Source organism: Schistocerca gregaria, chromosome 3 (assembly GCF_023897955.1).
Source record: "Schistocerca gregaria isolate iqSchGreg1 chromosome 3, iqSchGreg1.2, whole genome shotgun sequence".
Lineage (NCBI taxonomy): Eukaryota > Metazoa > Arthropoda > Insecta > Orthoptera > Acrididae > Schistocerca > Schistocerca gregaria.
Genome location: NC_064922.1, coordinates 314,682,731 through 314,710,024, shown reverse-complemented (window position 1 = coordinate 314,710,024; position 27,294 = coordinate 314,682,731). Strand labels below are relative to the sequence as shown.

Genomic DNA, 27,294 nt, shown 5'->3' with positions numbered 1-27,294 from the left:
TTGCTCCACGTACTGTTCTACGACAATTCACGAAGCAGACGCTCACGCCTTGTTGTGCTGTTTCCTTTGCGGGCAATGGGTGCAGCTGTCTTCGACGCAGGAAACATTACACGTTTAGCAGCTGTGGGGTTGGAACCCACGCCTCCGAAGTGACTGGTGCCTAAAACCAGCGCCTTAGACCGCTCGGCCACTCTACCTACACAACACGCGCGACACAGGAGCTGCGTCCTAGCCCACGACAACACACAGCAACGGCACAAAAATGAGACGTCAAAATTGGCAACGGTGGGATTCGAACCCACGCCTCCGAAGAGACTGGTGCCTAAAACCAGCGCCTTAGACCGCTCGGCCACGTTACCGTTATAGCGCCGACGACAATACGTTTCCTTTGTACTACAAAGATCACTTCGAAATGGAAATATCTCGGCAATCGCTGTAACATGTATTTCCTCTGCTCTCCCATTGGAAGCGTCTCTTTAGGCCATCCACAACAAGAAAATGCCGTGCCCGCCGTGTGGTAGCGGCGCCACTTGTCTGAAGCTGTCGTAGTTAAGGCGACAGCATCAAGAGACGTTTTCGTGCCGTGACCAGGTTTCGAACGCACGCGTCCGAAGAGACTGGTGCCTAAAACAAGCGCCTTAGATCGCTCGGCCACGCTACCTGCGCTACCTTCGGCCCCAGTGTTCCTAGCATTTGTAGAAACGGTGCACGCCACAGCTTCCTGCTCCGCTGTTCATCCAATCCGTCGCACCTCAAACAACTGCCCTTTTCGACTACAGAGAGCAGCGGACGTCTGCGCCTCACGGCCGCCGGCATTACGTGTTGGCGATGAAGTGGTAGTACAAACTGCGGACTGCGGAACACGAGTGAAAAATCAAGAAAGCACTGTGATTTCGAGTACTCGTGCACTATCGTCACTGCAACGGTAGCAAGGCAAAACTTTCAAAATTGCCGTGACCAGGATTCGAACCTGGGTTATTGCGGCCACAACGCAATGTCCTAACCACTAGACGATCACGGCCACGCACGCGCCCACGGAGGCAGCTGGCTGGAGTGCAAGTGGCGATACACAGCAAAGCCTAGGCCAAGGTGGACGCCACAGCAGTGTCAGACACGGTCTCCATCACGTGTATACGAGTAAATGAACGTGCCTGCGCTGTCAGGACACTAACTAGAGTGGTTAGCTACATTCACCTCCCTGGCAGTGTCTTGCAGTCCTCCAAGCCTCTTGACTATGGGTATGTGGCTCGATAACAAGTGAATAGACGCCGCATCTCTCTCGCCGTCAGGTGTAGCCGCGAATCATACTTAACGCAGCTTTGTGCACGCGTCAGCGTAGCGTCAGTCGAGCAAAGTCGGGACAAGTCGCATAAGAGGAGCAACAAAAACTCACGTTTCCGGTACCGGGAATCGAACCCGGGCCTCCTGGGTGAGAGCCAGGTATCCTAGCCACTAGACTACACCGGATTACGACGCCAGTGCTCTTCCTGCGAACGCAGCAACCAGCCACGATTAACTGACGACAACTGTAAGAAATACACTCTTTCACGTTATAGAACGGCATCCTCTGGACGCATTTCATGGAGACGAACGCCAGCAGTGACGAGAGCAAAAGGCGCCTACAAATCCTGTCGTTGCTCCACGTACTGTTCTACGACAATTCACGAAGCAGACGCTCACGCCTTGTTGTGCTGTTTCCTTTGCGGGCAATGGGTGCAGCTGTCTTCGACGCAGGAAACATTACACGTTTAGCAGCTGTGGGGTTGGAACCCACGCCTCCGAAGTGACTGGTGCCTAAAACCAGCGCCTTAGACCGCTCGGCCACTCTACCTACACAACACGCGCGACACAGGAGCTGCGTCCTAGCCCACGACAACACACAGCAACGGCACAAAAATGAGACGTCAAAATTGGCAACGGTGGGATTCGAACCCACGCCTCCGAAGAGACTGGTGCCTAAAACCAGCGCCTTAGACCGCTCGGCCACGTTACCGTTATAGCGCCGACGACAATACGTTTCCTTTGTACTACAAAGATCACTTCGAAATGGAAATATCTCGGCAATCGCTGTAACATGTATTTCCTCTGCTCTCCCATTGGAAGCGTCTCTTTAGGCCATCCACAACAAGAAAATGCCGTGCCCGCCGTGTGGTAGCGGCGCCACTTGTCTGAAGCTGTCGTAGTTAAGGCGACAGCATCAAGAGACGTTTTCGTGCCGTGACCAGGTTTCGAACGCACGCGTCCGAAGAGACTGGTGCCTAAAACAAGCGCCTTAGATCGCTCGGCCACGCTACCTGCGCTACCTTCGGCCCCAGTGTTCCTAGCATTTGTAGAAACGGTGCACGCCACAGCTTCCTGCTCCGCTGTTCATCCAATCCGTCGCACCTCAAACAACTGCCCTTTTCGACTACAGAGAGCAGCGGACGTCTGCGCCTCACGGCCGCCGGCATTACGTGTTGGCGATGAAGTGGTAGTACAAACTGCGGACTGCGGAACACGAGTGAAAAATCAAGAAAGCACTGTGATTTCGAGTACTCGTGCACTATCGTCACTGCAACGGTAGCAAGGCAAAACTTTCAAAATTGCCGTGACCAGGATTCGAACCTGGGTTATTGCGGCCACAACGCAATGTCCTAACCACTAGACGATCACGGCCACGCACGCGCCCACGGAGGCAGCTGGCTGGAGTGCAAGTGGCGATACACAGCAAAGCCTAGGCCAAGGTGGACGCCACAGCAGTGTCAGACACGGTCTCCATCACGTGTATACGAGTAAATGAACGTGCCTGCGCTGTCAGGACACTAACTAGAGTGGTTAGCTACATTCACCTCCCTGGCAGTGTCTTGCAGTCCTCCAAGCCTCTTGACTATGGGTATGTGGCTCGATAACAAGTGAATAGACGCCGCATCTCTCTCGCCGTCAGGTGTAGCCGCGAATCATACTTAACGCAGCTTTGTGCACGCGTCAGCGTAGCGTCAGTCGAGCAAAGTCGGGACAAGTCGCATAAGAGGAGCAACAAAAACTCACGTTTCCGGTACCGGGAATCGAACCCGGGCCTCCTGGGTGAGAGCCAGGTATCCTAGCCACTAGACTACACCGGATTACGACGCCAGTGCTCTTCCTGCGAACGCAGCAACCAGCCACGATTAACTGACGACAACTGTAAGAAATACACTCTTTCACGTTATAGAACGGCATCCTCTGGACGCATTTCATGGAGACGAACGCCAGCGGTGACGAGAGCAAAAGGCGCCTACAAATCCTGTCGTTGCTCCACGTACTGTTCTACGACAATTCACGAAGCAGACGCTCACGCCTTGTTGTGCTGTTTCCTTTGCGGGCAATGGGTGCAGCTGTCTTCGACGCAGGAAACATTACACGTTTAGCAGCTGTGGGGTTGGAACCCACGCCTCCGAAGTGACTGGTGCCTAAAACCAGCGCCTTAGACCGCTCGGCCACTCTACCTACACAACACGCGCGACACAGGAGCTGCGTCCTAGCCCACGACAACACACAGCAACGGCACAAAAATGAGACGTCAAAATTGGCAACGGTGGGATTCGAACCCACGCCTCCGAAGAGACTGGTGCCTAAAACCAGCGCCTTAGACCGCTCGGCCACGTTACCGTTATAGCGCCGACGACAATACGTTTCCTTTGTACTACAAAGATCACTTCGAAATGGAAATATCTCGGCAATCGCTGTAACATGTATTTCCTCTGCTCTCCCATTGGAAGCGTCTCTTTAGGCCATCCACAACAAGAAAATGCCGTGCCCGCCGTGTGGTAGCGGCGCCACTTGTCTGAAGCTGTCGTAGTTAAGGCGACAGCATCAAGAGACGTTTTCGTGCCGTGACCAGGTTTCGAACGCACGCGTCCGAAGAGACTGGTGCCTAAAACAAGCGCCTTAGATCGCTCGGCCACGCTACCTGCGCTACCTTCGGCCCCAGTGTTCCTAGCATTTGTAGAAACGGTGCACGCCACAGCTTCCTGCTCCGCTGTTCATCCAATCCGTCGCACCTCAAACAACTGCCCTTTTCGACTACAGAGAGCAGCGGACGTCTGCGCCTCACGGCCGCCGGCATTACGTGTTGGCGATGAAGTGGTAGTACAAACTGCGGACTGCGGAACACGAGTGAAAAATCAAGAAAGCACTGTGATTTCGAGTACTCGTGCACTATCGTCACTGCAACGGTAGCAAGGCAAAACTTTCAAAATTGCCGTGACCAGGATTCGAACCTGGGTTATTGCGGCCACAACGCAATGTCCTAACCACTAGACGATCACGGCCACGCACGCGCCCACGGAGGCAGCTGGCTGGAGTGCAAGTGGCGATACACAGCAAAGCCTAGGCCAAGGTGGACGCCACAGCAGTGTCAGACACGGTCTCCATCACGTGTATACGAGTAAATGAACGTGCCTGCGCTGTCAGGACACTAACTAGAGTGGTTAGCTACATTCACCTCCCTGGCAGTGTCTTGCAGTCCTCCAAGCCTCTTGACTATGGGTATGTGGCTCGATAACAAGTGAATAGACGCCGCATCTCTCTCGCCGTCAGGTGTAGCCGCGAATCATACTTAACGCAGCTTTGTGCACGCGTCAGCGTAGCGTCAGTCGAGCAAAGTCGGGACAAGTCGCATAAGAGGAGCAACAAAAACTCACGTTTCCGGTACCGGGAATCGAACCCGGGCCTCCTGGGTGAGAGCCAGGTATCCTAGCCACTAGACTACACCAGATTACGACGCCAGTGCTCTTCCTGCGAACGCAGCAACCAGCCACGATTAACTGACGACAACTGTAAGAAATACACTCTTTCACGTTATAGAACGGCATCCTCTGGACGCATTTCATGGAGACGAACGCCAGCAGTGACGAGAGCAAAAGGCGCCTACAAATCCTGTCGTTGCTCCACGTACTGTTCTACGACAATTCACGAAGCAGACGCTCACGCCTTGTTGTGCTGTTTCCTTTGCGGGCAATGGGTGCAGCTGTCTTCGACGCAGGAAACATTACACGTTTAGCAGCTGTGGGGTTGGAACCCACGCCTCCGAAGTGACTGGTGCCTAAAACCAGCGCCTTAGACCGCTCGGCCACTCTACCTACACAACACGCGCGACACAGGAGCTGCGTCCTAGCCCACGACAACACACAGCAACGGCACAAAAATGAGACGTCAAAATTGGCAACGGTGGGATTCGAACCCACGCCTCCGAAGAGACTGGTGCCTAAAACCAGCGCCTTAGACCGCTCGGCCACGTTACCGTTATAGCGCCGACGACAATACGTTTCCTTTGTACTACAAAGATCACTTCGAAATGGAAATATCTCGGCAATCGCTGTAACATGTATTTCCTCTGCTCTCCCATTGGAAGCGTCTCTTTAGGCCATCCACAACAAGAAAATGCCGTGCCCGCCGTGTGGTAGCGGCGCCACTTGTCTGAAGCTGTCGTAGTTAAGGCGACAGCATCAAGAGACGTTTTCGTGCCGTGACCAGGTTTCGAACGCACGCGTCCGAAGAGACTGGTGCCTAAAACAAGCGCCTTAGATCGCTCGGCCACGCTACCTGCGCTACCTTCGGCCCCAGTGTTCCTAGCATTTGTAGAAACGGTGCACGCCACAGCTTCCTGCTCCGCTGTTCATCCAATCCGTCGCACCTCAAACAACTGCCCTTTTCGACTACAGAGAGCAGCGGACGTCTGCGCCTCACGGCCGCCGGCATTACGTGTTGGCGATGAAGTGGTAGTACAAACTGCGGACTGCGGAACACGAGTGAAAAATCAAGAAAGCACTGTGATTTCGAGTACTCGTGCACTATCGTCACTGCAACGGTAGCAAGGCAAAACTTTCAAAATTGCCGTGACCAGGATTCGAACCTGGGTTATTGCGGCCACAACGCAATGTCCTAACCACTAGACGATCACGGCCACGCACGCGCCCACGGAGGCAGCTGGCTGGAGTGCAAGTGGCGATACACAGCAAAGCCTAGGCCAAGGTGGACGCCACAGCAGTGTCAGACACGGTCTCCATCACGTGTATACGAGTAAATGAACGTGCCTGCGCTGTCAGGACACTAACTAGAGTGGTTAGCTACATTCACCTCCCTGGCAGTGTCTTGCAGTCCTCCAAGCCTCTTGACTATGGGTATGTGGCTCGATAACAAGTGAATAGACGCCGCATCTCTCTCGCCGTCAGGTGTAGCCGCGAATCATACTTAACGCAGCTTTGTGCACGCGTCAGCGTAGCGTCAGTCGAGCAAAGTCGGGACAAGTCGCATAAGAGGAGCAACAAAAACTCACGTTTCCGGTACCGGGAATCGAACCCGGGCCTCCTGGGTGAGAGCCAGGTATCCTAGCCACTAGACTACACCGGATTACGACGCCAGTGCTCTTCCTGCGAACGCAGCAACCAGCCACGATTAACTGACGACAACTGTAAGAAATACACTCTTTCACGTTATAGAACGGCATCCTCTGGACGCATTTCATGGAGACGAACGCCAGCAGTGACGAGAGCAAAAGGCGCCTACAAATCCTGTCGTTGCTCCACGTACTGTTCTACGACAATTCACGAAGCAGACGCTCACGCCTTGTTGTGCTGTTTCCTTTGCGGGCAATGGGTGCAGCTGTCTTCGACGCAGGAAACATTACACGTTTAGCAGCTGTGGGGTTGGAACCCACGCCTCCGAAGTGACTGGTGCCTAAAACCAGCGCCTTAGACCGCTCGGCCACTCTACCTACACAACACGCGCGACACAGGAGCTGCGTCCTAGCCCACGACAACACACAGCAACGGCACAAAAATGAGACGTCAAAGTTGGCAACGGTGGGATTCGAACCCACGCCTCCGAAGAGACTGGTGCCTAAAACCAGCGCCTTAGACCGCTCGGCCACGTTACCGTTATAGCGCCGACGACAATACGTTTCCTTTGTACTACAAAGATCACTTCGAAATGGAAATATCTCGGCAATCGCTGTAACATGTATTTCCTCTGCTCTCCCATTGGAAGCGTCTCTTTAGGCCATCCACAACAAGAAAATGCCGTGCCCGCCGTGTGGTAGCGGCGCCACTTGTCTGAAGCTGTCGTAGTTAAGGCGACAGCATCAAGAGACGTTTTCGTGCCGTGACCAGGTTTCGAACGCACGCGTCCGAAGAGACTGGTGCCTAAAACAAGCGCCTTAGATCGCTCGGCCACGCTACCTGCGCTACCTTCGGCCCCAGTGTTCCTAGCATTTGTAGAAACGGTGCACGCCACAGCTTCCTGCTCCGCTGTTCATCCAATCCGTCGCACCTCAAACAACTGCCCTTTTCGACTACAGAGAGCAGCGGACGTCTGCGCCTCACGGCCGCCGGCATTACGTGTTGGCGATGAAGTGGTAGTACAAACTGCGGACTGCGGAACACGAGTGAAAAATCAAGAAAGCACTGTGATTTCGAGTACTCGTGCACTATCGTCACTGCAACGGTAGCAAGGCAAAACTTTCAAAATTGCCGTGACCAGGATTCGAACCTGGGTTATTGCGGCCACAACGCAATGTCCTAACCACTAGACGATCACGGCCACGCACGCGCCCACGGAGGCAGCTGGCTGGAGTGCAAGTGGCGATACACAGCAAAGCCTAGGCCAAGGTGGACGCCACAGCAGTGTCAGACACGGTCTCCATCACGTGTATACGAGTAAATGAACGTGCCTGCGCTGTCAGGACACTAACTAGAGTGGTTAGCTACATTCACCTCCCTGGCAGTGTCTTGCAGTCCTCCAAGCCTCTTGACTATGGGTATGTGGCTCGATAACAAGTGAATAGACGCCGCATCTCTCTCGCCGTCAGGTGTAGCCGCGAATCATACTTAACGCAGCTTTGTGCACGCGTCAGCGTAGCGTCAGTCGAGCAAAGTCGGGACAAGTCGCATAAGAGGAGCAACAAAAACTCACGTTTCCGGTACCGGGAATCGAACCCGGGCCTCCTGGGTGAGAGCCAGGTATCCTAGCCACTAGACTACACCGGATTACGACGCCAGTGCTCTTCCTGCGAACGCAGCAACCAGCCACGATTAACTGACGACAACTGTAAGAAATACACTCTTTCACGTTATAGAACGGCATCCTCTGGACGCATTTCATGGAGACGAACGCCAGCAGTGACGAGAGCAAAAGGCGCCTACAAATCCTGTCGTTGCTCCACGTACTGTTCTACGACAATTCACGAAGCAGACGCTCACGCCTTGTTGTGCTGTTTCCTTTGCGGGCAATGGGTGCAGCTGTCTTCGACGCAGGAAACATTACACGTTTAGCAGCTGTGGGGTTGGAACCCACGCCTCCGAAGTGACTGGTGCCTAAAACCAGCGCCTTAGACCGCTCGGCCACTCTACCTACACAACACGCGCGACACAGGAGCTGCGTCCTAGCCCACGACAACACACAGCAACGGCACAAAAATGAGACGTCAAAATTGGCAACGGTGGGATTCGAACCCACGCCTCCGAAGAGACTGGTGCCTAAAACCAGCGCCTTAGACCGCTCGGCCACGTTACCGTTATAGCGCCGACGACAATACGTTTCCTTTGTACTACAAAGATCACTTCGAATTGAAATATCTCGGCAATCGCTGTAACATGTATTTCCTCTGCTCTCCCATTGGAAGCGTCTCTTTAGGCCATCCACAACAAGAAAATGCCGTGCCCGCCGTGTGGTAGCGGCGCCACTTGTCTGAAGCTGTCGTAGTTAAGGCGACAGCATCAAGAGACGTTTTCGTGCCGTGACCAGGTTTCGAACGCACGCGTCCGAAGAGACTGGTGCCTAAAACAAGCGCCTTAGATCGCTCGGCCACGCTACCTGCGCTACCTTCGGCCCCAGTGTTCCTAGCATTTGTAGAAACGGTGCACGCCACAGCTTCCTGCTCCGCTGTTCATCCAATCCGTCGCACCTCAAACAACTGCCCTTTTCGACTACAGAGAGCAGCGGACGTCTGCGCCTCACGGCCGCCGGCATTACGTGTTGGCGATGAAGTGGTAGTACAAACTGCGGACTGCGGAACACGAGTGAAAAATCAAGAAAGCACTGTGATTTCGAGTACTCGTGCACTATCGTCACTGCAACGGTAGCAAGGCAAAACTTTCAAAATTGCCGTGACCAGGATTCGAACCTGGGTTATTGCGGCCACAACGCAATGTCCTAACCACTAGACGATCACGGCCACGCACTCGCCCACGGAGGCAGCTGGCTGGAGTGCAAGTGGCGATACACAGCAAAGCCTAGGCCAAGGTGGACGCCACAGCAGTGTCAGACACGGTCTCCATCACGTGTATACGAGTAAATGAACGTGCCTGCGCTGTCAGGACACTAACTAGAGTGGTTAGCTACATTCACCTCCCTGGCAGTGTCTTGCAGTCCTCCAAGCCTCTTGACTATGGGTATGTGGCTCGATAACAAGTGAATAGACGCCGCATCTCTCTCGCCGTCAGGTGTAGCCGCGAATCATACTTAACGCAGCTTTGTGCACGCGTCAGCGTAGCGTCAGTCGAGCAAAGTCGGGACAAGTCGCATAAGAGGAGCAACAAAAACTCACGTTTCCGGTACCGGGAATCGAACCCGGGCCTCCTGGGTGAGAGCCAGGTATCCTAGCCACTAGACTACACCGGATTACGACGCCAGTGCTCTTCCTGCGAACGCAGCAACCAGCCACGATTAACTGACGACAACTGTAAGAAATACACTCTTTCACGTTATAGAACGGCATCCTCTGGACGCATTTCATGGAGACGAACGCCAGCAGTGACGAGAGCAAAAGGCGCCTACAAATCCTGTCGTTGCTCCACGTACTGTTCTACGACAATTCACGAAGCAGACGCTCACGCCTTGTTGTGCTGTTTCCTTTGCGGGCAATGGGTGCAGCTGTCTTCGACGCAGGAAACATTACACGTTTAGCAGCTGTGGGGTTGGAACCCACGCCTCCGAAGTGACTGGTGCCTAAAACCAGCGCCTTAGACCGCTCGGCCACTCTACCTACACAACACGCGCGACACAGGAGCTGCGTCCTAGCCCACGACAACACACAGCAACGGCACAAAAATGAGACGTCAAAATTGGCAACGGTGGGATTCGAACCCACGCCTCCGAAGAGACTGGTGCCTAAAACCAGCGCCTTAGACCGCTCGGCCACGTTACCGTTATAGCGCCGACGACAATACGTTTCCTTTGTACTACAAAGATCACTTCGAAATGGAAATATCTCGGCAATCGCTGTAACATGTATTTCCTCTGCTCTCCCATTGGAAGCGTCTCTTTAGGCCATCCACAACAAGAAAATGCCGTGCCCGCCGTGTGGTAGCGGCGCCACTTGTCTGAAGCTGTCGTAGTTAAGGCGACAGCATCAAGAGACGTTTTCGTGCCGTGACCAGGTTTCGAACGCACGCGTCCGAAGAGACTGGTGCCTAAAACAAGCGCCTTAGATCGCTCGGCCACGCTACCTGCGCTACCTTCGGCCCCAGTGTTCCTAGCATTTGTAGAAACGGTGCACGCCACAGCTTCCTGCTCCGCTGTTCATCCAATCCGTCGCACCTCAAACAACTGCCCTTTTCGACTACAGAGAGCAGCGGACGTCTGCGCCTCACGGCCGCCGGCATTACGTGTTGGCGATGAAGTGGTAGTACAAACTGCGGACTGCGGAACACGAGTGAAAAATCAAGAAAGCACTGTGATTTCGAGTACTCGTGCACTATCGTCACTGCAACGGTAGCAAGGCAAAACTTTCAAAATTGCCGTGACCAGGATTCGAACCTGGGTTATTGCGGCCACAACGCAATGTCCTAACCACTAGACGATCACGGCCACGCACGCGCCCACGGAGGCAGCTGGCTGGAGTGCAAGTGGCGATACACAGCAAAGCCTAGGCCAAGGTGGACGCCACAGCAGTGTCAGACACGGTCTCCATCACGTGTATACGAGTAAATGAACGTGCCTGCGCTGTCAGGACACTAACTAGAGTGGTTAGCTACATTCACCTCCCTGGCAGTGTCTTGCAGTCCTCCAAGCCTCTTGACTATGGGTATGTGGCTCGATAACAAGTGAATAGACGCCGCATCTCTCTCGCCGTCAGGTGTAGCCGCGAATCATACTTAACGCAGCTTTGTGCACGCGTCAGCGTAGCGTCAGTCGAGCAAAGTCGGGACAAGTCGCATAAGAGGAGCAACAAAAACTCACGTTTCCGGTACCGGGAATCGAACCCGGGCCTCCTGGGTGAGAGCCAGGTATCCTAGCCACTAGACTACACCGGATTACGACGCCAGTGCTCTTCCTGCGAACGCAGCAACCAGCCACGATTAACTGACGACAACTGTAAGAAATACACTCTTTCACGTTATAGAACGGCATCCTCTGGACGCATTTCATGGAGACGAACGCCAGCAGTGACGAGAGCAAAAGGCGCCTACAAATCCTGTCGTTGCTCCACGTACTGTTCTACGACAATTCACGAAGCAGACGCTCACGCCTTGTTGTGCTGTTTCCTTTGCGGGCAATGGGTGCAGCTGTCTTCGACGCAGGAAACATTACACGTTTAGCAGCTGTGGGGTTGGAACCCACGCCTCCGAAGTGACTGGTGCCTAAAACCAGCGCCTTAGACCGCTCGGCCACTCTACCTACACAACACGCGCGACACAGGAGCTGCGTCCTAGCCCACGACAACACACAGCAACGGCACAAAAATGAGACGTCAAAATTGGCAACGGTGGGATTCGAACCCACGCCTCCGAAGAGACTGGTGCCTAAAACCAGCGCCTTAGACCGCTCGGCCACGTTACCGTTATAGCGCCGACGACAATACGTTTCCTTTGTACTACAAAGATCACTTCGAAATGGAAATATCTCGGCAATCGCTGTAACATGTATTTCCTCTGCTCTCCCATTGGAAGCGTCTCTTTAGGCCATCCACAACAAGAAAATGCCGTGCCCGCCGTGTGGTAGCGGCGCCACTTGTCTGAAGCTGTCGTAGTTAAGGCGACAGCATCAAGAGACGTTTTCGTGCCGTGACCAGGTTTCGAACGCACGCGTCCGAAGAGACTGGTGCCTAAAACAAGCGCCTTAGATCGCTCGGCCACGCTACCTGCGCTACCTTCGGCCCCAGTGTTCCTAGCATTTGTAGAAACGGTGCACGCCACAGCTTCCTGCTCCGCTGTTCATCCAATCCGTCGCACCTCAAACAACTGCCCTTTTCGACTACAGAGAGCAGCGGACGTCTGCGCCTCACGGCCGCCGGCATTACGTGTTGGCGATGAAGTGGTAGTACAAACTGCGGACTGCGGAACACGAGTGAAAAATCAAGAAAGCACTGTGATTTCGAGTACTCGTGCACTATCGTCACTGCAACGGTAGCAAGGCAAAACTTTCAAAATTGCCGTGACCAGGATTCGAACCTGGGTTATTGCGGCCACAACGCAATGTCCTAACCACTAGACGATCACGGCCACGCACGCGCCCACGGAGGCAGCTGGCTGGAGTGCAAGTGGCGATACACAGCAAAGCCTAGGCCAAGGTGGACGCCACAGCAGTGTCAGACACGGTCTCCATCACGTGTATACGAGTAAATGAACGTGCCTGCGCTGTCAGGACACTAACTAGAGTGGTTAGCTACATTCACCTCCCTGGCAGTGTCTTGCAGTCCTCCAAGCCTCTTGACTATGGGTATGTGGCTCGATAACAAGTGAATAGACGCCGCATCTCTCTCGCCGTCAGGTGTAGCCGCGAATCATACTTAACGCAGCTTTGTGCACGCGTCAGCGTAGCGTCAGTCGAGCAAAGTCGGGACAAGTCGCATAAGAGGAGCAACAAAAACTCACGTTTCCGGTACCGGGAATCGAACCCGGGCCTCCTGGGTGAGAGCCAGGTATCCTAGCCACTAGACTACACCGGATTACGACGCCAGTGCTCTTCCTGCGAACGCAGCAACCAGCCACGATTAACTGACGACAACTGTAAGAAATACACTCTTTCACGTTATAGAACGGCATCCTCTGGACGCATTTCATGGAGACGAACGCCAGCAGTGACGAGAGCAAAAGGCGCCTACAAATCCTGTCGTTGCTCCACGTACTGTTCTACGACAATTCACGAAGCAGACGCTCACGCCTTGTTGTGCTGTTTCCTTTGCGGGCAATGGGTGCAGCTGTCTTCGACGCAGGAAACATTACACGTTTAGCAGCTGTGGGGTTGGAACCCACGCCTCCGAAGTGACTGGTGCCTAAAACCAGCGCCTTAGACCACTCGGCCACTCTACCTACACAACACGCGCGACACAGGAGCTGCGTCCTAGCCCACGACAACACACAGCAACGGCACAAAAATGAGACGTCAAAATTGGCAACGGTGGGATTCGAACCCACGCCTCCGAAGAGACTGGTGCCTAAAACCAGCGCCTTAGACCGCTCGGCCACGTCACCGTTATAGCGCCGACGACAATACGTTTCCTTTGTACTACAAAGATCACTTCGAAATGGAAATATCTCGGCAATCGCTGTAACATGTATTTCCTCTGCTCTCCCATTGGAAGCGTCTCTTTAGGCCATCCACAACAAGAAAATGCCGTGCCCGCCGTGTGGTAGCGGCGCCACTTGTCTGAAGCTGTCGTAGTTAAGGCGACAGCATCAAGAGACGTTTTCGTGCCGTGACCAGGTTTCGAACGCACGCGTCCGAAGAGACTGGTGCCTAAAACAAGCGCCTTAGATCGCTCGGCCACGCTACCTGCGCTACCTTCGGCCCCAGTGTTCCTAGCATTTGTAGAAACGGTGCACGCCACAGCTTCCTGCTCCGCTGTTCATCCAATCCGTCGCACCTCAAACCACTGCCCTTTTCGACTACAGAGAGCAGCGGACGTCTGCGCCTCACGGCCGCCGGCATTACGTGTTGGCGATGAAGTGGTAGTACAAACTGCGGACTGCGGAACACGAGTGAAAAATCAAGAAAGCACTGTGATTTCGAGTACTCGTGCACTATCGTCACTGCAACGGTAGCAAGGCAAAACTTTCAAAATTGCCGTGACCAGGATTCGAACCTGGGTTATTGCGGCCACAACGCAATGTCCTAACCACTAGACGATCACGGCCATGCACGCGCCCACGGAGGCAGCTGGCTGGAGTGCAAGTGGCGATACACAGCAAAGCCTAGGCCAAGGTGTACGCCACAGCAGTGTCAGACACGGTCTCCATCACGTGTATACGAGTAAATGAACGTGCCTGCGCTGTCAGGACACTAACTAGAGTGGTTAGCTACATTCACCTCCCTGGCAGTGTCTTGCAGTCCTCCAAGCCTCTTGACTATGGGTATGTGGCTCGATAACAAGTGAATAGACGCCGCATCTCTCTCGCCGTCAGGTGTAGCCGCGAATCATACTTAACGCAGCTTTGTGCACGCGTCAGCGTAGCGTCAGTCGAGCAAAGTCGAGACAAGTCGCATTAGAGGAGCAACAAAAACTCACGTTTCCGGTACCGGGAATCGAACCCGGGCCTCCTGGGTGAGAGCCAGGTATCCTAGCCACTAGACTACACCGGATAACGACGCCAGTGCTCTTCCTGCGAACGCAGCAACCAGCCACGATTAACTGACGACAACTGTAAGAAATACACTCTTTCACGTTATAGAACGGCATCCTCTGGACGCATTTCATGGAGACGAACGCCAGCAGTGACGAGAGCAAAAGGCGCCTACAAATCCTGTCGTTGCTCCACGTACTGTTCTACGACAATTCACGAAGCAGACGCTCACGCCTTGTTGTGCTGTTTCCTTTGCGGGCAGTGGGTGCAGCTGTCTTCGACGCAGGAAACATTACACGTTTAGCAGCTGTGGGGTTGGAACCCACGCTTCCGAAGTGACTGGTGCCTAAAACCAGCGCCTTAGACCGCTAGGCCACTCTACCTACACAACACGCGCGACACAGGAGCTGCGTCCTAGCCCACGACAACACACAGCAACGGCACAAAAATGAGACGTCAAAATTGGCAACGGTGGGATTCGAACCCACGCCTCCGAAGACACTGGTGCCTAAAACCAGCGCCTTAGACCGCTCGGCCACGTTACCGTTATAGCGCCGACGACAATACGTTTCCTTAGTACTACAAAGATCACTTCGAATTGAAATATCTCGGCAATCGCTGTAACATGTATTTCCTCTGCTCTCCCATTGGAAGCGTCTCTTTAGGCCATCCACAACAAGAAAATGCCGTGCCCGCCGTGTGGTAGCGGCGCCACTTGTCTGAAGCTGTCGTAGTTAAGGCGACAGCATCAAGAGACGTTTTCGTGCCGTGACCAGGTTTCGAACGCACGCGTCCGAAGAGACTGGTGCCTAAAACAAGCGCCTTAGATCGCTCGGCCACGCTACCTGCGCTACCTTCGGCCCCAGTGTTCCTAGCATTTGTAGAAACGGTGCACGCCACAGCTTCCTGCTCCGCTGTTCATCCAATCCGTCGCACCTCAAACCACTGCCCTTTTCGACTACAGAGAGCAGCGGACGTCTGCGCCTCACGGCCGCCGGCATTACGTGTTGGCGATGAAGTGGTAGTACAAACTGCGGACTGCGGAACACGAGTGAAAAATCAAGAAAGCACTGTGATTTCGAGTACTCGTGCACTATCGTCACTGCAACGGTAGCAAGGCAAAACTTTCAAAATTGCCGTGACCAGGATTCGAACCTGGGTTATTGCGGCCACAACGCAATGTCCTAACCACTAGACGATCACGGCCACGCACGCGCCCACGGAGGCAGCTGGCTGGAGTGCAAGTGGCGATACACAGCAAAGCCTAGGCCAAGGTGTACGCCACAGCAGTGTCAGACACGGTCTCCATCACGTGTATACGAGTAAATGAACGTGCCTGCGCTGTCAGGACACTAACTAGAGTGGTTAGCTACATTCACCTCCCTGGCAGTGTCTTGCAGTCCTCCAAGCCTCTTGACTATGGGTATGTGGCTCGATAACAAGTGAATAGACGCCGCATCTCTCTCGCCGTCAGGTGCAGCCGCGAATCATACTTAACGCAGCTTTGTGCACGCGTCAGCGTAGCGTCAGTCGAGCAAAGTCGAGACAAGTCGCATTAGAGGAGCAACAAAAACTCACGTTTCCGGTACCGGGAATCGAACCCGGGCCTCCTGGGTGAGAGCCAGGTATCCTAGCCACTAGACTACACCGGATAACGACGCCAGTGCTCTTCCTGCGAACGCAGCAACCAGCCACGATTAACTGACGACAACTGTAAGAAATACACTCTTTCACGTTATAGAACGGCATCCTCTGGACGCATTTCATGGAGACGAACGCCAGCAGTGACGAGAGCAAAAGGCGCCTACAAATCCTGTCGTTGCTCCACGTACTGTTCTACGACAATTCACGAAGCAGACGCTCACGCCTTGTTGTGCTGTTTCCTTTGCGGGCAGTGGGTGCAGCTGTCTTCGACGCAGGAAACATTACACGTTTAGCAGCTGTGGGGTTGGAACCCACGCTTCCGAAGTGACTGGTGCCTAAAACCAGCGCCTTAGACCGCTCGGCCACTCTACCTACACAACACGCGCGACACAGGAGCTGCGTCCTAGCCCACGACAACACACAGCAACGGCACAAAAATGAGACGTCAAAATTGGCAACGGTGTGATTCGAACCCACGCCTCCGAAGACACTGGTGCCTAAAACCAGCGCCTTAGACCGCTCGGCCACGTTACCGTTATAGCGCCGACGACAATACGTTTCTTTAGTACTACAAAGATCACTTCGAATTGAAATATCTCGGCAATCGCTGTAACATGTATTTCCTCTGCTCTCCCATTGGAAGCGTCTCTTTAGGCCATCCACAACAAGAAAATGCCGTGCCCGCCGTGTGGTAGCGGCGCCACTTGTCTGAAGCTGTCGTAGTTAAGGCGACAGCATCAAGAGACGTTTTCGTGCCGTGACCAGGTTTCGAACGCACGCGTCCGAAGAGACTGGTGCCTAAAACAAGCGCCTTAGATCGCTCGGCCACGCTACCTGCGCTACCTTCGGCCCCAGTGTTCCTAGCATTTGTAGAAACGGTGCACGCCACAGCTTCCTGCTCCGCTGTTCATCCAATCCGTCGCACCTCAAACCACTGCCCTTTTCGACTACAGAGAGCAGCGGACGTCTGCGCCTCACGGCCGCCGGCATTACGTGTTGGCGATGAAGTGGTAGTACAAACTGCGGACTGCGGAACACGAGTGAAAAATCAAGAAAGCACTGTGATTTCGAGTACTCGTGCACTATCGTCACTGCAACGGTAGCAAGGCAAAACTTTCAAAATTGCCGTGACCAGGATTCGAACCTGGGTTATTGCGGCCACAACGCAATGTCCTAACCACTAGACGATCACGGCCACGCACGCGCCCACGGAGGCAGCTGGCTGGAGTGCAAGTGGCGATACACAGCAAAGCCTAGGCCAAGGTGGACGCCACAGCAGTGTCAGACACGGTCTCCATCACGTGTATACGAGTAAATGAACGTGCCTGCGCTGTCAGGACACTAACTAGAGTGGTTAGCTACATTCACCTCCCTGGCAGTGTCTTGCAGTCCTCCAAGCCTCTTGACTATGGGTATGTGGCTCGATAACAAGTGAATAGACGCCGCATCTCTCTCGCCGTCAGGTGCAGCCGCGAATCATACTTAACGCAGCTTTGTGCACGCGTCAGCGTAGCGTCAGTCGAGCAAAGTCGAGACAAGTCGCATTAGAGGAGCAACAAAAACTCACGTTTCCGGTACCGGGAATCGAACCCGGGCCTCCTGGGTGAGAGCCAGGTATCCTAGCCACTAGACTACACCGGATAACGACGCCAGTGCTCTTCCTGCGAACGCAGCAACCAGCCACGATTAACTGACGACAACTGTAAGAAATACACTCTTTCACGTTATAGAACGGCATCCTCTGGACGCATTTCATGGAGACGAACGCCAGCAGTGACGAGAGCAAAAGGCGCCTACAAATCCTGTCGTTGCTCCACGTACTGTTCTACGACAATTCACGAAGCAGACGCTCACGCCTTGTTGTGCTGTTTCCTTTGCGGGCAGTGGGTGCAGCTGTCTTCGACGCAGGAAACATTACACGTTTAGCAGCTGTGGGGTTGGAACCCACGCTTCCGAAGTGACTGGTGCCTAAAACCAGCGCCTTAGACCGCTAGGCCACTCTACCTACACAACACGCGCGACACAGGAGCTGCGTCCTAGCCCACGACAACACACAGCAACGGCACAAAAATGAGACGTCAAAATTGGCAACGGTGGGATTCGAACCCACGCCTCCGAAGACACTGGTGCCTAAAACCAGCGCCTTAGACCGCTCGGCCACGTTACCGTTACAGCGCCGACGACAATACGTTTCCTTAGTACTACAAAGATCACTTCGAATTGAAATATCTCGGCAATCGCTGTAACATGTATTTCCTCTGCTCTCCCATTGGAAGCGTCTCTTTAGGCCATCCACAACAAGAAAATGCCGTGCCCGCCGTGTGGTAGCGGCGCCACTTGTCTGAAGCTGTCGTAGTTAAGGCGACAGCATCAAGAGACGTTTTCGTGCCGTGACCAGGTTTCGAACGCACGCGTCCGAAGAGACTGGTGCCTAAAACAAGCGCCTTAGATCGCTCGGCCACGCTACCTGCGCTACCTTCGGCCCCAGTGTTCCTAGCATTTGTAGAAACGGTGCACGCCACAGCTTCCTGCTCCGCTGTTCATCCAATCCGTCGCACCTCAAACCACTGCCCTTTTCGACTACAGAGAGCAGCGGACGTCTGCGCCTCACGGCCGCCGGCATTACGTGTTGGCGATGAAGTGGTAGTACAAACTGCGGACTGCGGAACACGAGTGAAAAATCAAGAAAGCACTGTGATTTCGAGTACTCGTGCACTATCGTCACTGCAACGGTAGCAAGGCAAAACTTTCAAAATTGCCGTGACCAGGATTCGAACCTGGGTTATTGCGGCCACAACGCAATGTCCTAACCACTAGACGATCACGGCCACGCACGCGCCCACGGAGGCAGCTGGCTGGAGTGCAAGTGGCGATACACAGCAAAGCCTAGGCCAAGGTGTACGCCACAGCAGTGTCAGACACGGTCTCCATCACGTGTGTACGAGTAAATGAACGTGCCTGCGCTGTCAGGACACTAACTAGAGTGGTTAGCTACATTCACCTCCCTGGCAGTGTCTTGCAGTCCTCCAAGCCTCTTGACTATGGGTATGTGGCTCGATAACAAGTGAATAGACGCCGCATCTCTCTCGCCGTCAGGTGCAGCCGCGAATCATACTTAACGCAGCTTTGTGCACGCGTCAGCGTAGCGTCAGTCGAGCAAAGTCGAGACAAGTCGCATTAGAGGAGCAACAAAAACTCACGTTTCCGGTACCGGGAATCGAACTCGGGCCTCCTGGGTGAGAGCCAGGTATCCTAGCCACTAGACTACACCGGATAACGACGCCAGTGCTCTTCCTGCGAACGCAGCAACCAGCCACGATTAACTGACGACAACTGTAAGAAATACACTCTTTCACGTTATAGAACGGCATCCTCTGGACGCATTTCATGGAGACGAACGCCAGCAGTGACGAGAGCAAAAGGCGCCTACAAATCCTGTCGTTGCTCCACGTACTGTTCTACGACAATTCACGAAGCAGACGCTCACGCCTTGTTGTGCTGTTTCCTTTGCGGGCAGTGGGTGCAGCTGTCTTCGACGCAGGAAACATTACACGTTTAGCAGCTGTGGGGTTGGAACCCACGCTTCCGAAGTGACTGGTGCCTAAAACCAGCGCCTTAGACCGCTCGGCCACTCTACCTACACAACACGCGCGACACAGGAGCTGCGTCCTAGCCCACGACAACACACAGCAACGGCACAAAAATGAGACGTCAAAATTGGCAACGGTGTGATTCGAACCCACGCCTCCGAAGACACTGGTGCCTAAAACCAGCGCCTTAGACCGCTCGGCCACGTTACCGTTATAGCGCCGACGACAATACGTTTCCTTAGTACTACAAAGATCACTTCGAATTGAAATATCTCGGCAATCGCTGTAACATGTATTTCCTCTGCTCTCCCATTGGAAGCGTCTCTTTAGGCCATCCACAACAAGAAAATGCCGTGCCCGCCGTGTGGTAGCGGCGCCACTTGTCTGAAGCTGTCGTAGTTAAGGCGACAGCATCAAGAGACGTTTTCGTGCCGTGACCAGGTTTCGAACGCACGCGTCCGAAGAGACTGGTGCCTAAAACAAGCGCCTTAGATCGCTCGGCCACGCTACCTGCGCTACCTTCGGCCCCAGTGTTCCTAGCATTTGTAGAAACGGTGCACGCCACAGCTTCCTGCTCCGCTGTTCATCCAATCCGTCGCACCTCAAACCACTGCCCTTTTCGACTACAGAGAGCAGCGGACGTCTGCGCCTCACGGCCGCCGGCATTACGTGTTGGCGATGAAGTGGTAGTACAAACTGCGGACTGCGGAACACGAGTGAAAAATCAAGAAAGCACTGTGATTTCGAGTACTCGTGCACTATCGTCACTGCAACGGTAGCAAGGCAAAACTTTCAAAATTGCCGTGACCAGGATTCGAACCTGGGTTATTGCGGCCACAACGCAATGTCCTAACCACTAGACGATCACGGCCACGCACGCGCCCACGGAGGCAGCTGGCTGGAGTGCAAGTGGCGATACACAGCAAAGCCTAGGCCAAGGTGTACGCCACAGCAGTGTCAGACACGGTCTCCATCACGTGTATACGAGTAAATGAACGTGCCTGCGCTGTCAGGACACTAACTAGAGTGGTTAGCTACATTCACCTCCCTGGCAGTGTCTTGCAGTCCTCCAAGCCTCTTGACTATGGGTATGTGGCTCGATAACAAGTGAATAGACGCCGCATCTCTCTCGCCGTCAGGTGCAGCCGCGAATCATACTTAACGCAGCTTTGTGCACGCGTCAGCGTAGCGTCAGTCGAGCAAAGTCGAGACAAGTCGCATTAGAGGAGCAACAAAAACTCACGTTTCCGGTACCGGGAATCGAACCCGGGCCTCCTGGGTGAGAGCCAGGTATCCTAGCCACTAGACTACACCGGATAACGACGCCAGTGCTCTTCCTGCGAACGCAGCAACCAGCCACGATTAACTGACGACAACTGTAAGAAATACACTCTTTCACGTTATAGAACGGCATCCTGTGGACGCATTTCATGGAGACGAACGCCAGCAGTGACGAGAGCAAAAGGCGCCTACAAATCCTGTCGTTGCTCCACGTACTGTTCTACGACAATTCACGTAGCAGACGCTCACGCCTTGTTGTGCTGTTTCCTTTGCGGGCAGTGGGTGCAGCTGTCTTCGACGCAGGAAACATTACACGTTTAGCAGCTGTGGGGTTGGAACCCACGCTTCCGAAGTGACTGGTGCCTAAAACCAGCGCCTTAGACCGCTAGGCCACTCTACCTACACAACACGCGCGACACAGGAGCTGCGTCCTAGCCCACGACAACACACAGCAACGGCACAAAAATGAGACGTCAAAATTGGCAACGGTGGGATTCGAACCCACGCCTCCGAAGACACTGGTGCCTAAAACCAGCGCCTTAGACCGCTCGGCCACGTTACCGTTATAGCGCCGACGACAATACGTTTCCTTAGTACTACAAAGATCACTTCGAATTGAAATATCTCGGCAATCGCTGTAACATGTATTTCCTCTGCTCTCCCATTGGAAGCGTCTCTTTAGGCCATCCACAACAAGAAAATGCCGTGCCCGCCGTGTGGTAGCGGCGCCACTTGTCTGAAGCTGTCGTAGTTAAGGCGACAGCATCAAGAGACGTTTTCGTGCCGTGACCAGGTTTCGAACGCACGCGTCCGAAGAGACTGGTGCCTAAAACAAGCGCCTTAGATCGCTCGGCCACGCTACCTGCGCTACCTTCGGCCCCAGTGTTCCTAGCATTTGTAGAAACGGTGCACGCCACAGCTTCCTGCTCCGCTGTTCATCCAATCCGTCGCACCTCAAACCACTGCCCTTTTCGACTACAGAGAGCAGCGGACGTCTGCGCCTCACGGCCGCCGGCATTACGTGTTGGCGATGAAGTGGTAGTACAAACTGCGGACTGCGGAACACGAGTGAAAAATCAAGAAAGCACTGTGATTTCGAGTACTCGTGCACTATCGTCACTGCAACGGTAGCAAGGCAAAACTTTCAAAATTGCCGTGACCAGGATTCGAACCTGGGTTATTGCGGCCACAACGCAATGTCCTAACCACTAGACGATCACGGCCACGCACGCGCCCACGGAGGCAGCTGGCTGGAGTGCAAGTGGCGATACACAGCAAAGCCTAGGCCAAGGTGTACGCCACAGCAGTGTCAGACACGGTCTCCATCACGTGTATACGAGTAAATGAACGTGCCTGCGCTGTCAGGACACTAACTAGAGTGGTTAGCTACATTCACCTCCCTGGCAGTGTCTTGCAGTCCTCCAAGCCTCTTGACTATGGGTATGTGGCTCGATAACAAGTGAATAGACGCCGCATCTCTCTCGCCGTCAGGTGCAGCCGCGAATCATACTTAACGCAGCTTTGTGCACGCGTCAGCGTAGCGTCAGTCGAGCAAAGTCGAGACAAGTCGCATTAGAGGAGCAACAAAAACTCACGTTTCCGGTACCGGGAATCGAACCCGGGCCTCCTGGGTGAGAGCCAGGTATCCTAGCCACTAGACTACACCGGATAACGACGCCAGTGCTCTTCCTGCGAACGCAGCAACCAGCCACGATTAACTGACGACAACTGTAAGAAATACACTCTTTCACGTTATAGAACGGCATCCTGTGGACGCATTTCATGGAGACGAACGCCAGCAGTGACGAGAGCAAAAGGCGCCTACAAATCCTGTCGTTGCTCCACGTACTGTTCTACGACAATTCACGAAGCAGACGCTCACGCCTTGTTGTGCTGTTTCCTTTGCGGGCAGTGGGTGCAGCTGTCTTCGACGCAGGAAACATTACACGTTTAGCAGCTGTGGGGTTGGAACCCACGCTTCCGAAGTGACTGGTGCCTAAAACCAGCGCCTTAGACCGCTAGGCCACTCTACCTACACAACACGCGCGACACAGGAGCTGCGTCCTAGCCCACGACAACACACAGCAACGGCACAAAAATGAGACGTCAAAATTGGCAACGGTGGGATTCGAACCCACGCCTCCGAAGACACTGGTGCCTAAAACCAGCGCCTTAGACCGCTCGGCCACGTTACCGTTATAGCGCCGACGACAATACGTTTCCTTAGTACTACAAAGATCACTTCGAATTGAAATATCTCGGCAATCGCTGTAACATGTATTTCCTCTGCTCTCCCATTGGAAGCGTCTCTTTAGGCCATCCACAACAAGAAAATGCCGTGCCCGCCGTGTGGTAGCGGCGCCACTTGTCTGAAGCTGTCGTAGTTAAGGCGACAGCATCAAGAGACGTTTTCGTGCCGTGACCAGGTTTCGAACGCACGCGTCCGAAGAGACTGGTGCCTAAAACAAGCGCCTTAGATCGCTCGGCCACGCTACCTGCGCTACCTTCGGCCCCAGTGTTCCTAGCATTTGTAGAAACGGTGCACGCCACAGCTTCCTGCTCCGCTGTTCATCCAATCCGTCGCACCTCAAACCACTGCCCTTTTCGACTACAGAGAGCAGCGGACGTCTGCGCCTCACGGCCGCCGGCATTACGTGTTGGCGATGAAGTGGTAGTACAAACTGCGGACTGCGGAACACGAGTGAAAAATCAAGAAAGCACTGTGATTTCGAGTACTCGTGCACTATCGTCACTGCAACGGTAGCAAGGCAAAACTTTCAAAATTGCCGTGACCAGGATTCGAACCTGGGTTATTGCGGCCACAACGCAATGTCCTAACCACTAGACGATCACGGCCACGCACGCGCCCACGGAGGCAGCTGGCTGGAGTGCAAGTGGCGATACACAGCAAAGCCTAGGCCAAGGTGTACGCCACAGCAGTGTCAGACACGGTCTCCATCACGTGTATACGAGTAAATGAACGTGCCTGCGCTGTCAGGACACTAACTAGAGTGGTTAGCTACATTCACCTCCCTGGCAGTGTCTTGCAGTCCTCCAAGCCTCTTGACTATGGGTATGTGGCTCGATAACAAGTGAATAGACGCCGCATCTCTCTCGCCGTCAGGTGCAGCCGCGAATCATACTTAACGCAGCTTTGTGCACGCGTCAGCGTAGCGTCAGTCGAGCAAAGTCGAGACAAGTCGCATTAGAGGAGCAACAAAAACTCACGTTTCCGGTACCGGGAATCGAACCCGGGCCTCCTGGGTGAGAGCCAGGTATCCTAGCCACTAGACTACACCGGATAACGACGCCAGTGCTCTTCCTGCGAACGCAGCAACCAGCCACGATTAACTGACGACAACTGTAAGAAATACACTCTTTCACGTTATAGAACGGCATCCTCTGGACGCATTTCATGGAGACGAACGCCAGCAGTGACGAGAGCAAAAGGCGCCTACAAATCCTGTCGTTGCTCCACGTACTGTTCTACGACAATTCACGAAGCAGACGCTCACGCCTTGTTGTGCTGTTTCCTTTGCGGGCAGTGGGTGCAGCTGTCTTCGACGCAGGAAACATTACACGTTTAGCAGCTGTGGGGTTGGAACCCACGCTTCCGAAGTGACTGGTGCCTAAAACCAGCGCCTTAGACCGCTCGGCCACTCTACCTACACAACACGCGCGACACAGGAGCTGCGTCCTAGCCCACGACAACACACAGCAACGGCACAAAAATGAGACGTCAAAATTGGCAACGGTGTGATTCGAACCCACGCCTCCGAAGACACTGGTGCCTAAAACCAGCGCCTTAGACCGCTCGGCCACGTTACCGTTATAGCGCCGACGACAATACGTTTCCTTAGTACTACAAAGATCACTTCGAATTGAAATATCTCGGCAATCGCTGTAACATGTATTTCCTCTGCTCTCCCATTGGAAGCGTCTCTTTAGGCCATCCACAACAAGAAAATGCCGTGCCCGCCGTGTGGTAGCGGCGCCACTTGTCTGAAGCTGTCGTAGTTAAGGCGACAGCATCAAGAGACGTTTTCGTGCCGTGACCAGGTTTCGAACGCACGCGTCCGAAGAGACTGGTGCCTAAAACAAGCGCCTTAGATCGCTCGGCCACGCTACCTGCGCTACCTTCGGCCCCAGTGTTCCTAGCATTTGTAGAAACGGTGCACGCCACAGCTTCCTGCTCCGCTGTTCATCCAATCCGTCGCACCTCAAACCACTGCCCTTTTCGACTACAGAGAGCAGCGGACGTCTGCGCCTCACGGCCGCCGGCATTACGTGTTGGCGATGAAGTGGTAGTACAAACTGCGGACTGCGGAACACGAGTGAAAAATCAAGAAAGCACTGTGATTTCGAGTACTCGTGCACTATCGTCACTGCAACGGTAGCAAGGCAAAACTTTCAAAATTGCCGTGACCAGGATTCGAACCTGGGTTATTGCGGCCACAACGCAATGTCCTAACCACTAGACGATCACGGCCACGCACGCGCCCACGGAGGCAGCTGGCTGGAGTGCAAGTGGCGATACACAGCAAAGCCTAGGCCAAGGTGTACGCCACAGCAGTGTCAGACACGGTCTCCATCACGTGTATACGAGTAAATGAACGTGCCTGCGCTGTCAGGACACTAACTAGAGTGGTTAGCTACATTCACCTCCCTGGCAGTGTCTTGCAGTCCTCCAAGCCTCTTGACTATGGGTATGTGGCTCGATAACAAGTGAATAGACGCCGCATCTCTCTCGCCGTCAGGTGCAGCCGCGAATCATACTTAACGCAGCTTTGTGCACGCGTCAGCGTAGCGTCAGTCGAGCAAAGTCGAGACAAGTCGCATTAGAGGAGCAACAAAAACTCACGTTTCCGGTACCGGGAATCGAACCCGGGCCTCCTGGGTGAGAGCCAGGTATCCTAGCCACTAGACTACACCGGATAACGACGCCAGTGCTCTTCCTGCGAACGCAGCAACCAGCCACGATTAACTGACGACAACTGTAAGAAATACACTCTTTCACGTTATAGAACGGCATCCTGTGGACGCATTTCATGGAGACGAACGCCAGCAGTGACGAGAGCAAAAGGCGCCTACAAATCCTGTCGTTGCTCCACGTACTGTTCTACGACAATTCACGAAGCAGACGCTCACGCCTTGTTGTGCTGTTTCCTTTGCGGGCAGTGGGTGCAGCTGTCTTCGACGCAGGAAACATTACACGTTTAGCAGCTGTGGGGTTGGAACCCACGCTTCCGAAGTGACTGGTGCCTAAAACCAGCGCCTTAGACCGCTAGGCCACTCTACCTACACAACACGCGCGACACAGGAGCTGCGTCCTAGCCCACGACAACACACAGCAACGGCACAAAAATGAGACGTCAAAATTGGCAACGGTGGGATTCGAACCCACGCCTCCGAAGACACTGGTGCCTAAAACCAGCGCCTTAGACCGCTCGGCCACGTTACCGTTATAGCGCCGACGACAATACGTTTCCTTAGTACTACAAAGATCACTTCGAATTGAAATATCTCGGCAATCGCTGTAACATGTATTTCCTCTGCTCTCCCATTGGAAGCGTCTCTTTAGGCCATCCACAACAAGAAAATGCCGTGCCCGCCGTGTGGTAGCGGCGCCACTTGTCTGAAGCTGTCGTAGTTAAGGCGACAGCATCAAGAGACGTTTTCGTGCCGTGACCAGGTTTCGAACGCACGCGTCCGAAGAGACTGGTGCCTAAAACAAGCGCCTTAGATCGCTCGGCCACGCTACCTGCGCTACCTTCGGCCCCAGTGTTCCTAGCATTTGTAGAAACGGTGCACGCCACAGCTTCCTGCTCCGCTGTTCATCCAATCCGTCGCACCTCAAACCACTGCCCTTTTCGACTACAGAGAGCAGCGGACGTCTGCGCCTCACGGCCGCCGGCATTACGTGTTGGCGATGAAGTGGTAGTACAAACTGCGGACTGCGGAACACGAGTGAAAAATCAAGAAAGCACTGTGATTTCGAGTACTCGTGCACTATCGTCACTGCAACGGTAGCAAGGCAAAACTTTCAAAATTGCCGTGACCAGGATTCGAACCTGGGTTATTGCGGCCACAACGCAATGTCCTAACCACTAGACGATCACGGCCACGCACGCGCCCACGGAGGCAGCTGGCTGGAGTGCAAGTGGCGATACACAGCAAAGCCTAGGCCAAGGTGTACGCCACAGCAGTGTCAGACACGGTCTCCATCACGTGTATACGAGTAAATGAACGTGCCTGCGCTG

General features: G+C 54.0%; 50 non-coding genes across 50 annotated transcripts; all 50 read right to left on the bottom strand.

Annotated features, from left to right (window-relative positions):
- Positions 1-277: 277 nt before the first annotated feature.
- On the bottom strand, positions 278-359 carry Trnal-uag (transfer RNA leucine (anticodon UAG)). The gene has a single exon. It is a non-coding gene; the product is annotated as a tRNA-Leu (tRNA).
- Positions 360-949: 590 nt separating this feature from the next.
- Positions 950-1,021, bottom strand: Trnah-gug (transfer RNA histidin (anticodon GUG)). Its single transcript has one exon. It is a non-coding gene; the product is annotated as a tRNA-His (tRNA).
- Positions 1,022-1,395: 374 nt separating this feature from the next.
- Positions 1,396-1,467, bottom strand: Trnae-cuc (transfer RNA glutamic acid (anticodon CUC)). The gene has a single exon. It is a non-coding gene; the product is annotated as a tRNA-Glu (tRNA).
- A 444-nt stretch (positions 1,468-1,911) lies between these two features.
- Positions 1,912-1,993, bottom strand: Trnal-uag (transfer RNA leucine (anticodon UAG)). The gene has a single exon. It is a non-coding gene; the product is annotated as a tRNA-Leu (tRNA).
- Positions 1,994-2,583: 590 nt separating this feature from the next.
- Positions 2,584-2,655, bottom strand: Trnah-gug (transfer RNA histidin (anticodon GUG)). Its single transcript has one exon. It is a non-coding gene; the product is annotated as a tRNA-His (tRNA).
- A 374-nt stretch (positions 2,656-3,029) lies between these two features.
- On the bottom strand, positions 3,030-3,101 carry Trnae-cuc (transfer RNA glutamic acid (anticodon CUC)). The gene has a single exon. It is a non-coding gene; the product is annotated as a tRNA-Glu (tRNA).
- Positions 3,102-3,545: 444 nt separating this feature from the next.
- Positions 3,546-3,627, bottom strand: Trnal-uag (transfer RNA leucine (anticodon UAG)). Its single transcript has one exon. It is a non-coding gene; the product is annotated as a tRNA-Leu (tRNA).
- Positions 3,628-4,217: 590 nt separating this feature from the next.
- On the bottom strand, positions 4,218-4,289 carry Trnah-gug (transfer RNA histidin (anticodon GUG)). Its single transcript has one exon. It is a non-coding gene; the product is annotated as a tRNA-His (tRNA).
- Positions 4,290-4,663: 374 nt separating this feature from the next.
- On the bottom strand, positions 4,664-4,735 carry Trnae-cuc (transfer RNA glutamic acid (anticodon CUC)). Its single transcript has one exon. It is a non-coding gene; the product is annotated as a tRNA-Glu (tRNA).
- A 444-nt stretch (positions 4,736-5,179) lies between these two features.
- Trnal-uag (transfer RNA leucine (anticodon UAG)) lies at positions 5,180-5,261 on the bottom strand. The gene has a single exon. It is a non-coding gene; the product is annotated as a tRNA-Leu (tRNA).
- A 590-nt stretch (positions 5,262-5,851) lies between these two features.
- Trnah-gug (transfer RNA histidin (anticodon GUG)) lies at positions 5,852-5,923 on the bottom strand. Its single transcript has one exon. It is a non-coding gene; the product is annotated as a tRNA-His (tRNA).
- Positions 5,924-6,297: 374 nt separating this feature from the next.
- On the bottom strand, positions 6,298-6,369 carry Trnae-cuc (transfer RNA glutamic acid (anticodon CUC)). Its single transcript has one exon. It is a non-coding gene; the product is annotated as a tRNA-Glu (tRNA).
- Positions 6,370-6,813: 444 nt separating this feature from the next.
- On the bottom strand, positions 6,814-6,895 carry Trnal-uag (transfer RNA leucine (anticodon UAG)). Its single transcript has one exon. It is a non-coding gene; the product is annotated as a tRNA-Leu (tRNA).
- A 590-nt stretch (positions 6,896-7,485) lies between these two features.
- Trnah-gug (transfer RNA histidin (anticodon GUG)) lies at positions 7,486-7,557 on the bottom strand. The gene has a single exon. It is a non-coding gene; the product is annotated as a tRNA-His (tRNA).
- A 374-nt stretch (positions 7,558-7,931) lies between these two features.
- Trnae-cuc (transfer RNA glutamic acid (anticodon CUC)) lies at positions 7,932-8,003 on the bottom strand. The gene has a single exon. It is a non-coding gene; the product is annotated as a tRNA-Glu (tRNA).
- A 444-nt stretch (positions 8,004-8,447) lies between these two features.
- On the bottom strand, positions 8,448-8,529 carry Trnal-uag (transfer RNA leucine (anticodon UAG)). Its single transcript has one exon. It is a non-coding gene; the product is annotated as a tRNA-Leu (tRNA).
- A 589-nt stretch (positions 8,530-9,118) lies between these two features.
- Positions 9,119-9,190, bottom strand: Trnah-gug (transfer RNA histidin (anticodon GUG)). The gene has a single exon. It is a non-coding gene; the product is annotated as a tRNA-His (tRNA).
- Positions 9,191-9,564: 374 nt separating this feature from the next.
- Positions 9,565-9,636, bottom strand: Trnae-cuc (transfer RNA glutamic acid (anticodon CUC)). Its single transcript has one exon. It is a non-coding gene; the product is annotated as a tRNA-Glu (tRNA).
- Positions 9,637-10,080: 444 nt separating this feature from the next.
- Positions 10,081-10,162, bottom strand: Trnal-uag (transfer RNA leucine (anticodon UAG)). Its single transcript has one exon. It is a non-coding gene; the product is annotated as a tRNA-Leu (tRNA).
- A 590-nt stretch (positions 10,163-10,752) lies between these two features.
- On the bottom strand, positions 10,753-10,824 carry Trnah-gug (transfer RNA histidin (anticodon GUG)). The gene has a single exon. It is a non-coding gene; the product is annotated as a tRNA-His (tRNA).
- Positions 10,825-11,198: 374 nt separating this feature from the next.
- Positions 11,199-11,270, bottom strand: Trnae-cuc (transfer RNA glutamic acid (anticodon CUC)). Its single transcript has one exon. It is a non-coding gene; the product is annotated as a tRNA-Glu (tRNA).
- A 444-nt stretch (positions 11,271-11,714) lies between these two features.
- On the bottom strand, positions 11,715-11,796 carry Trnal-uag (transfer RNA leucine (anticodon UAG)). The gene has a single exon. It is a non-coding gene; the product is annotated as a tRNA-Leu (tRNA).
- Positions 11,797-12,386: 590 nt separating this feature from the next.
- Positions 12,387-12,458, bottom strand: Trnah-gug (transfer RNA histidin (anticodon GUG)). Its single transcript has one exon. It is a non-coding gene; the product is annotated as a tRNA-His (tRNA).
- Positions 12,459-12,832: 374 nt separating this feature from the next.
- Trnae-cuc (transfer RNA glutamic acid (anticodon CUC)) lies at positions 12,833-12,904 on the bottom strand. The gene has a single exon. It is a non-coding gene; the product is annotated as a tRNA-Glu (tRNA).
- A 444-nt stretch (positions 12,905-13,348) lies between these two features.
- Positions 13,349-13,430, bottom strand: Trnal-uag (transfer RNA leucine (anticodon UAG)). The gene has a single exon. It is a non-coding gene; the product is annotated as a tRNA-Leu (tRNA).
- Positions 13,431-14,020: 590 nt separating this feature from the next.
- Positions 14,021-14,092, bottom strand: Trnah-gug (transfer RNA histidin (anticodon GUG)). The gene has a single exon. It is a non-coding gene; the product is annotated as a tRNA-His (tRNA).
- Positions 14,093-14,466: 374 nt separating this feature from the next.
- On the bottom strand, positions 14,467-14,538 carry Trnae-cuc (transfer RNA glutamic acid (anticodon CUC)). Its single transcript has one exon. It is a non-coding gene; the product is annotated as a tRNA-Glu (tRNA).
- Positions 14,539-14,982: 444 nt separating this feature from the next.
- Positions 14,983-15,064, bottom strand: Trnal-uag (transfer RNA leucine (anticodon UAG)). The gene has a single exon. It is a non-coding gene; the product is annotated as a tRNA-Leu (tRNA).
- A 589-nt stretch (positions 15,065-15,653) lies between these two features.
- Trnah-gug (transfer RNA histidin (anticodon GUG)) lies at positions 15,654-15,725 on the bottom strand. Its single transcript has one exon. It is a non-coding gene; the product is annotated as a tRNA-His (tRNA).
- A 374-nt stretch (positions 15,726-16,099) lies between these two features.
- Positions 16,100-16,171, bottom strand: Trnae-cuc (transfer RNA glutamic acid (anticodon CUC)). The gene has a single exon. It is a non-coding gene; the product is annotated as a tRNA-Glu (tRNA).
- Positions 16,172-16,615: 444 nt separating this feature from the next.
- Positions 16,616-16,697, bottom strand: Trnal-uag (transfer RNA leucine (anticodon UAG)). Its single transcript has one exon. It is a non-coding gene; the product is annotated as a tRNA-Leu (tRNA).
- Positions 16,698-17,286: 589 nt separating this feature from the next.
- Positions 17,287-17,358, bottom strand: Trnah-gug (transfer RNA histidin (anticodon GUG)). The gene has a single exon. It is a non-coding gene; the product is annotated as a tRNA-His (tRNA).
- A 374-nt stretch (positions 17,359-17,732) lies between these two features.
- Positions 17,733-17,804, bottom strand: Trnae-cuc (transfer RNA glutamic acid (anticodon CUC)). Its single transcript has one exon. It is a non-coding gene; the product is annotated as a tRNA-Glu (tRNA).
- Positions 17,805-18,248: 444 nt separating this feature from the next.
- Trnal-uag (transfer RNA leucine (anticodon UAG)) lies at positions 18,249-18,330 on the bottom strand. The gene has a single exon. It is a non-coding gene; the product is annotated as a tRNA-Leu (tRNA).
- A 589-nt stretch (positions 18,331-18,919) lies between these two features.
- Trnah-gug (transfer RNA histidin (anticodon GUG)) lies at positions 18,920-18,991 on the bottom strand. Its single transcript has one exon. It is a non-coding gene; the product is annotated as a tRNA-His (tRNA).
- Positions 18,992-19,365: 374 nt separating this feature from the next.
- On the bottom strand, positions 19,366-19,437 carry Trnae-cuc (transfer RNA glutamic acid (anticodon CUC)). The gene has a single exon. It is a non-coding gene; the product is annotated as a tRNA-Glu (tRNA).
- Positions 19,438-19,881: 444 nt separating this feature from the next.
- Positions 19,882-19,963, bottom strand: Trnal-uag (transfer RNA leucine (anticodon UAG)). Its single transcript has one exon. It is a non-coding gene; the product is annotated as a tRNA-Leu (tRNA).
- A 589-nt stretch (positions 19,964-20,552) lies between these two features.
- Trnah-gug (transfer RNA histidin (anticodon GUG)) lies at positions 20,553-20,624 on the bottom strand. The gene has a single exon. It is a non-coding gene; the product is annotated as a tRNA-His (tRNA).
- A 374-nt stretch (positions 20,625-20,998) lies between these two features.
- Positions 20,999-21,070, bottom strand: Trnae-cuc (transfer RNA glutamic acid (anticodon CUC)). The gene has a single exon. It is a non-coding gene; the product is annotated as a tRNA-Glu (tRNA).
- A 444-nt stretch (positions 21,071-21,514) lies between these two features.
- Trnal-uag (transfer RNA leucine (anticodon UAG)) lies at positions 21,515-21,596 on the bottom strand. Its single transcript has one exon. It is a non-coding gene; the product is annotated as a tRNA-Leu (tRNA).
- Positions 21,597-22,185: 589 nt separating this feature from the next.
- On the bottom strand, positions 22,186-22,257 carry Trnah-gug (transfer RNA histidin (anticodon GUG)). The gene has a single exon. It is a non-coding gene; the product is annotated as a tRNA-His (tRNA).
- A 374-nt stretch (positions 22,258-22,631) lies between these two features.
- On the bottom strand, positions 22,632-22,703 carry Trnae-cuc (transfer RNA glutamic acid (anticodon CUC)). The gene has a single exon. It is a non-coding gene; the product is annotated as a tRNA-Glu (tRNA).
- A 444-nt stretch (positions 22,704-23,147) lies between these two features.
- Positions 23,148-23,229, bottom strand: Trnal-uag (transfer RNA leucine (anticodon UAG)). The gene has a single exon. It is a non-coding gene; the product is annotated as a tRNA-Leu (tRNA).
- Positions 23,230-23,818: 589 nt separating this feature from the next.
- Positions 23,819-23,890, bottom strand: Trnah-gug (transfer RNA histidin (anticodon GUG)). Its single transcript has one exon. It is a non-coding gene; the product is annotated as a tRNA-His (tRNA).
- Positions 23,891-24,264: 374 nt separating this feature from the next.
- Trnae-cuc (transfer RNA glutamic acid (anticodon CUC)) lies at positions 24,265-24,336 on the bottom strand. Its single transcript has one exon. It is a non-coding gene; the product is annotated as a tRNA-Glu (tRNA).
- A 444-nt stretch (positions 24,337-24,780) lies between these two features.
- On the bottom strand, positions 24,781-24,862 carry Trnal-uag (transfer RNA leucine (anticodon UAG)). Its single transcript has one exon. It is a non-coding gene; the product is annotated as a tRNA-Leu (tRNA).
- A 589-nt stretch (positions 24,863-25,451) lies between these two features.
- On the bottom strand, positions 25,452-25,523 carry Trnah-gug (transfer RNA histidin (anticodon GUG)). The gene has a single exon. It is a non-coding gene; the product is annotated as a tRNA-His (tRNA).
- A 374-nt stretch (positions 25,524-25,897) lies between these two features.
- Trnae-cuc (transfer RNA glutamic acid (anticodon CUC)) lies at positions 25,898-25,969 on the bottom strand. Its single transcript has one exon. It is a non-coding gene; the product is annotated as a tRNA-Glu (tRNA).
- Positions 25,970-26,413: 444 nt separating this feature from the next.
- Trnal-uag (transfer RNA leucine (anticodon UAG)) lies at positions 26,414-26,495 on the bottom strand. The gene has a single exon. It is a non-coding gene; the product is annotated as a tRNA-Leu (tRNA).
- Positions 26,496-27,084: 589 nt separating this feature from the next.
- Positions 27,085-27,156, bottom strand: Trnah-gug (transfer RNA histidin (anticodon GUG)). Its single transcript has one exon. It is a non-coding gene; the product is annotated as a tRNA-His (tRNA).
- Between the last annotated feature and the right edge of the window lie 138 nt (positions 27,157-27,294).